Raw genomic sequence first — 7,812 nt, forward strand, 5'->3', positions numbered from 1 at the left:
TGACAGAGGATGAGATGGTTATGGGAATCACTGACTCAGTGGACATGAGTTTGAGCAAACTCAGGGAGATAATGAAGGACAGGGAAGTCTGGCTTGCTGCAGTTCATGGGGTCGCAAAAAGCTGGACATGACCTAGTGATTGAACAACAATTTATTTAACTCTTATAGTGGGGAATCTTAGATCTCTATTTTATAGGTAAGAAGTCTGAGATACAGAGAGATTATTGATTTGTCTAAAGTTGCCCAGTTAATAAGAGGAAAAGCAGAAATTGGAACCTAGGTGCCCCAGTATGACTACTTTTAGCTATCACACTACCAACAGTTAATGAGGCCTTGCTTCAAGCTCAATGCAAGATGCTGTTAATGCAGGAGTAAATCAGTCCCTCAGCAAACATGTAATATTTGGCACATGTCAAGCAGCATGGAATGTATTCTTCTTATATGGAGATGCAAGGAGTTATGTCTGTAGTAGGAGATGCTGATATCAACTCTGCCTCCTGGAGGTTATCATTTGTAATAACTCTTCTGACCACTTGGCCCCTCAAGCCCATGGGTGTTCTTTGGTCTCATTGGTGGCTCAGATGGTAAAGAATCTGTGTATAATGCAGGAGACCTGGGGTTTGATCCCTGGGTTGGGAAGATCCCCTGGAGAAGGAAATGGCTTGCCTGGAGAATTCCATGGAGTCACAGAGAGCTGGGCACGACTGAGCAACTAACACTTTCACTTTTTTCCCTTTTTCAACCAGGACACAGACACTGTCAGATATGACTGAATTGCAGTAATAAAGACAACTTGGGCTCTAGGAAAAGGCTGGGACCAGTAGGGGGAATGTCTCTACTTAAGTATGTTTATACTACATTTTCCATGACCAGGTCTTAAACTCTTTAAGGTCATAGATAGTGGGGATCCAGCTTATTTGTCTTCTCTACATTTTTGCATCTAGTTTCTTCAAAAACAGAAGGGTGTTGACGGAAAAGTAGAGGCTCTGTGATCACCTGGGCCTGAGCTGGAATCTCTACTTTAGTCAGGGAGGAGCTGAGGGATTGTGTAGAAGGTTTTTAACCTAGCTCCAGGTTTACCCTTGTGTTAAGTGGGAATAATAAAACTACCACAAGGCAGATAGGTATTAGGAAGAAACCTACTTTTCTTACACCTTGAAATATATTAATGAACTTAGAATCCCATGGACGGAGGAGCCTGGTACGCTGTACTCCATGGGGTCACGAAGAGTCAGACACACTGGGCAACTCCACTTTTCACTTTTCACTTTCATGCATTGGAGAAGGAAATGGCAACCCACTCGGGTGTTCTTGCCTGGAGAATCCTGGGGACAGGGGAGCCTGGTGGGCTGCCATCTATGGGGTCACACAGAGTCGGGCACGACTGAAGCGACTTAGCAGCAGCAGCATATATATACATCTCAGATTAAAAGCAAACCTAATAAAAGTTTAAGAGATAAATCTTACAAGTAGAAGGCGTAGGGGAAGTCCCTTTAGCCACAGTGTTGTGCTGTTGCTTAGAGAGACGGATTTGTAAACCCTGGAGCAAGGTTCTACCTTCCTGAGGCCGCTGGTGTGCAGAGACCCCTGGGAAACCACCGTCACCATGTCTGAGCAGGAAGCAAAACCTTCGATCGAAGACTTCGGGGATAAGGAGGAAGGAGACTATATTAAAGTCAACGAACAGGGTAGCAGTGAGATTCACTTCAAAATGAAAATGACGATGCATCTCAAGAAACTCAATCATACTGTCAAAGACAGGGAGTTCCCATGATTTCACTCAGGTTTCTCTTTGAAGGTCAGAGAATTGCCAATAATCACACTCCCAAAGAACTGGGAAGGGAGGAAGATGTGATTGAAGTTTATCAGGAATAAACAGGGGGTCCTTCAACGGTTTAGATACTCTTTTTCTTTTTTTTTCTTTCCCTTTAATCCGTTTTTATTTTTAAAAATAGTTCTTTTGTAATGTGGTGTTCAAAACAGAATTGAAAACTGGCACCCTATCTCTTTAAAACATCTGGTAATTTGAATTCTAGTGCCCATTATTCATTACTGTTTCCTTTAATTATGCTGATTTTTGGTGACCAAACCTCAGCCCCCTTTATATCACTCTTTACTTTTTAAAATTACATATGTGCATAGAGAGGCCGCCTTTTCTAGGACTGTGCATTTGCAGGCTTGTGATAAATAAGATCAACTAATACTAGTGTTCCTTATGACTTTCCAATTGGCTCTGAAGTTCTAGCATGTGATTGCGTCATTCCTGGAGAATGGAAGTTTTTTGGAAAACAGAATTGTGGAAAAATGACCTTTCCTTAATTTGAAGCTACTTTTAAAATCTGAGGGTCGGGACCAAAAGAAGAGGAATATCCAGTTGGAGTCAAAATGACAGAGATGTTGAGAATAATGACTAACTCCAAAGATGGCATCACTGAAGAGAAAGCATTTTAAGATGAAAAATCTTGTCAGAAGATCCTAGAAAAGATCTAATTTTCATTAGCGGTTAAAGTTATTCATGCAGAAGTGTATACAACAGAACGCTGCTCTTTTTGACTTTATTTGTACTTTTTGGCCTGGGATATGGGTTTTAAGTGGACACTGTACCAGTGTCATTAAAATAAACAAAATATTTGTAAAAAAAAAAAATCTTACAAGTATTCTTTATATGCCATGGAATTAAAGCCCAAGAAATATAGAAAAATAAAAGAAAAATATTATATTAAATTCTGTTTTGTTGTCTAAAGGGTTTTATTCTATCCCCAAGAACGAGGAAGCAGCAGTTTCCAACCTGAAACCAAATTAATAGCCTGTGGTTTCTGAGATAAATTATCCCCAAAGGGCATCAGATATCCCAGACCAGGAAACCAGGAGCACTGTTGGGTTTTAAGTGATATAAAGTCAGATCTAGGCAAATATGTGGTCATTTGTGAAAAAGAAGCATCCATAAACTCCTTTCCCAGGGGCACTTGGTCCTGGAAACACAGGGCTGTTAGGAGCCTGGGGGAAACTGAGGTACCAGCTGTTTCCACCAGCCGTATTTTAACAAGCTATTCTTACCACATAAAACTTCACATTATTTCTAAGAGCAGACATACCAGTCCTGGCCTGGCCCACATCCAATTTGGGTAATTGCATTTTGTCATCTTTCGGGTCTCCCTGGCACTTTCAATTAGCCGTAATTTATATTCTTTCCAGTTTACCATTGAAACTGCCTTGTACTGCAGCTGTGGGGTTACACAGAGAAGGCAGCTAAATTAACAAACAGCCGGTACATTATTGCTGTTTTTTCAGTTCTCTTTTGCCTTACATTTCTACAACATGCTAAAGGTCAGGGATTATTAGTTCCATTTTATAAGAGAGACCATTCAAGCTCCAAAGTAATTTACATCCATGAGGAGTTGGAGTACAAAGTGAAAAATAAATTCCCATTTGGGTATATGCCTATACCTTAGAACTGAAAAAAGGAAATAACAAATCTTTTCTAAAAGAGAACGAATCACTTCAATATATTAATAAATAGAGGTATAATGTTCTTCTTTTCTCTGCTTCTTAAAAAAAAAAAAAAGTATTTATTAAGTTTCCACTTGTACTGAGTATTGTTCCAGGTGTTGAAGTCCAAAGGTAAACAGTGGATGGCTTTTCTCAGATCCTTCAAATACACCAATCCCTGGTTAGCTTATTTGATATTCACAAGAGCTTTATGAAGTGTACACTAATGTTAGTCCTATCTTACATGTGAGGAACTGAGGCAAAGTGTTAAGAACTTTCCAGAGGATAGCAGTTACAATCAAAGCTTCAAACCTCAGCTATTTGATGCCAATACCTGAGCTCTCCATCACTGTAATAATCTCTTCCATGCACAGAATATTCCTGGACTTTACTATTGCATATTGGAAGATGGACAATAAACAAACAAATAAGAGAACTCTCTGAGTGATCAAATATGAGTGCTGTGAAGAGAATTAAAATATTCTGACTAGGTAGAGTCATGAGGCATTGCTTAAGCTAGGTGATAAAAAGGCTTTTCTATTTATATGGGGAGATCTGGAATACAAAAGGAGCCAGCTAAGCAAATATGAAGGAAAACAGTGTTGGAAATAGAAAGAAGAGCCGGTGCCAGGACCCTGGTGTGTTTGCAGAATCAGAATCAGCCCAAAATGGCTGGAGCACATAGATTAAATTTGGTTGGAGACAGACAGGCACAGGATTACATAGGACCTAAATAGTATAACATGTTTAGCTTTTGTTTTACTTGTGCTTTTGAAGGTTTTAAGTAGATAAATGACATATTCTATTTTAAAAGATTATTCTAAAGGGAGGATCTATTTAAGGTGTGGGCAAGAGTGGAAGAGAATTCAAGGTCCCAGGTAAGAGATGATTGTTAGCTGGACTAGGGCACATTTAGAGATTAGAGGGAAAAGGGGATGGATTTAGAATATGTTTTTGTTGACTTTGCTGATGGATATTGGAGGGGAGCAAGTAAGGAAAAGAGAAGACTCAAAAAAAGAAAAAAAAAAATTATTAGTTAAACCTAAGTATTTCACCAAAGGATTTTGGTGGTTTCTTCTGAGGATTCTTAGCTGGGATAAAAAAGACGATGAAATGATATTTAAATTTTATTTCATTAATGTTCATTAATGTTCATTAACCAAGTCAGTAGTGAAAGTCACTCATTCATGTCTGACTCTTTGCGACCCTATGTGCTAGAGCCTGTCAGGCTCCTCTGTCCATGGAATACTCCAGGCAAGAATACTGGAGTGGGTTGCCATTCCCTTCTCCAGGGGATCTTCCCCACCCAGGGATGGAACCTAGGTCTCCTGCATTGTAGGAAGATACTTTACCATCTGAGCTACTAGATAAAATAAATAAAATAAATTTGCATTTATTTCAAGAAATGATTTAAGGTACATATGAGCACTGTTAGCCTTGTTTGAATTATTTATCAATGTGTGTAAAATGGATTTATGATTTTACAAAATCAGAAGAGGGTCTTGTACGTGTTATTTTGGTGTACAACATACAAAGTTAAATACAAATAAGGCACTATTTACAGCAAATGAATAGGATATCAAATTATCATGTTGAACTCACATCTTCTTAATGGAAGACATTTTGTTTTTTTAAATGAAAGTGTGAGAGGATCCATGGTTTTCCTTAAATTATGTCAATTGTGTGCATTAGAAAAAAATGCCTAACATAATTTAAAGTGGATGTATTTTACAGAAAACTGTTTAAGGATTTTGGAAAAACTGAAAGTATTTTCCGTAAGATGTAATGGGACCTGAGATAACATTAACACATTTGATTACTAAAACAAACTATGGAGAGATTGCATGTTTTTCTTTTTAATATACAATGCATCCTCTTAGGTTTGAGCTGATGTTTTGACAGACTGTCTGTCTACAGTCCCTTTTCCAGCATAATTGCACAGATTAAAAAAAAAAAAAAAAGCCTGATCTCAAAGGGTTTTTATTAATTTTGAGTGCCGAAGAAATTGGAGGAAGGTGATATGGGTGTACAATGGTAGAGCATTTTTAGTATTAGATATCTATAGATGATCTATGGTAAATTTCAATTTTTTGCCATTCTTTCCTGGGTTCCAAACTTACAAGAGGAGAATTTCCACCTGGATATCGCACAGGCTTACCCAGACTGGCTAAATTGCAAATGACTTAGTTCTTGCATTTCCTAATCCAGTTGATAAAATTGTCATTCAGTTGGTTCTCCAAGCTCCTATGTTGAAAGCTGCTCCTAGCAGTTTAACAACCCTACACTCAATCTTTTACTAAGTCTGATTAAGTTAACCTTTCAAATACCTCTCCAGTTTCCTCCCTCACCCCCACCCTTTACTATCACTACTATATTATGTCTCCTTCCTCCATCTCTAGGCTGGATTATTGCAGTAGTTCTCTAGTTCCTCCCTTCTGGCTCTTCCCCATTCCTATTGGCTTTTCACCACTCCAACTCAGCATCTATGCTGGTACCAGTTATCTCAAATTTAATTACTCTTTTAAAACATTTACCTCTCTCCTCATGACCCTCAAATTAAGTCTACACCCCTTAACATGGGTAACATCCCTTTATGGAATGGCCTTACCTGATTTTACCACTATGGTCCATCTTTCAAATTTCCTGACAGAATCTTAACCATCTCCCAAGGGTCATCTCTAGTACCAAACCTCTTTCCCATTCCTGAGATTTTTAGTATCTTTATTCAGCTTGCTTGAATAGTTTCTGCTCTCTTCTCACTTGAATATATTTATCCCAAAGCTGGATTTTCATTCATTTTCTATATGAAAATCTTCTCTTTAAGAGTCTCAAAAATACAAGCAAAATTTATAAGGAAAAGGGCTTCTCAGGTGGTGCTGGCAGTATAGAACCCACCTGCCAATGCAGGAGACATAAGAGACATGGGCTCGATCCCTGGATTGGGAAGGTTCCCTGGAGGAAGGGATGGCAACCCATTCCAGTATTCTTGCCTGGAGAATCCCATGGACAGAGGAGCCTGGCAGGCTACAGTCCATAGGGTTGCACAGTCAGACATGACTTAAGTGACTTAGCATGCACACATAAGTAAAAAACCCAGGTAGGGAAGCCAGCACAATCACCATTCCCCCAGATTTCTGTTTCTTGAGTTTCTTTTTGTTTTCCCCTCTCAATTCATACTTAACATTTCTCAGATTTTTGTTGGAGTAGCTGCTAGTAGCACTATTAACTCTAGTTTCTCCACATCTTTGATAACATTTTCAATTTTTTGAAGAGATTTTGTTAGGGCATTTATGACTGTAATCTGATTCAGTAAGTCTGGGTTTAAAGAAACACATCTGTTTTTTCTTTGCTATTAGAGTTGAGAACAAAAGTGCAAAAGCATAAAATTTAGGCATAGAAACTGGAACTTTTTCTTTGTTGTTGCTACATCACAGTCACTAATGCTTGGGGCTTGACCGAAGCCTCTTTTCACTCCTTAAAAGCCTCTTTGTCCCAAATTTTGTCTAGAACATCTCGTTCCTAAGACACATCTCTTCCATTCCCATTCCTTTTCCTTTTTTACCCTGAGGGTCATTTACAATCACAACTCCTTCACTGTTTTGTTTTGTTTTTCCCTTTCCAGGGACCAGTTTGAACCAGGAATCTCTGGAAAGAAATGAGTCCTAAATGGATGCTCACATTTCCCTCTGTGAGTAGACCAGACACTACTGTCTCCCTCTGCTTGATGAACGCTAAAGATTTCTTAGTGGGTTTTTTTTTTGGGGGGGAGGGTGGGGTATTAAAATTTGGGTCTCAGAATATGTGATAAATGCTAAAGATATTGCAATATTTAAATGATAGGGTGGATGCAGGTAGATGACAGATTGTTTTTCAGTCTAATGGCTTAAAATATGCAGAGTACAACTTTTAAATTTTAGTGTAATTAATTGCTACAGTTGTATAATTGCTTGTCATCTCAGTTTTTGTCTTAATATGAATATTTTTTTCCTTCTCTGCAACCTCTCACTTGAGGGAGAATAGAATCCAACAAATATACTACAAACAATACACTAAAATTATGTGCATATGGAATCATAGCATATATGGAAAAAATCCTTTTGAAAACTATATAATAGTGTCATCATTTAATCTAGACCTTTTATTTTCACTCATGAAGGAATCAACTCTGGGAGATAAGATGACTTTCTAAAGACTACACAAAGACTACACTAAGAGAACGCTCTTAGTTACTAAGCATACTGACCCTGAGTCCAGTCCCTTTTCTATCATATCCAAAAGCTTTAATACTTCCTAAAGTCTTAGCAAAAATTTTCCATGTTCCTG

General features: G+C 38.3%; 1 pseudogene; it reads left to right on the forward strand.

Moving 5' to 3' along the window:
- The first annotated feature begins 1,482 nt into the window (after nt 1-1,482).
- Nucleotides 1,483-1,899, forward strand: LOC102391527 (annotated as a pseudogene).
- Nucleotides 1,900-7,812: the final 5,913 nt, after the last annotated feature.

The sequence above is a fragment of the Bubalus bubalis genome, chromosome 10, assembly GCF_019923935.1.
Source record: "Bubalus bubalis isolate 160015118507 breed Murrah chromosome 10, NDDB_SH_1, whole genome shotgun sequence".
Classification (NCBI taxonomy): Eukaryota; Metazoa; Chordata; class Mammalia; order Artiodactyla; family Bovidae; genus Bubalus; species Bubalus bubalis.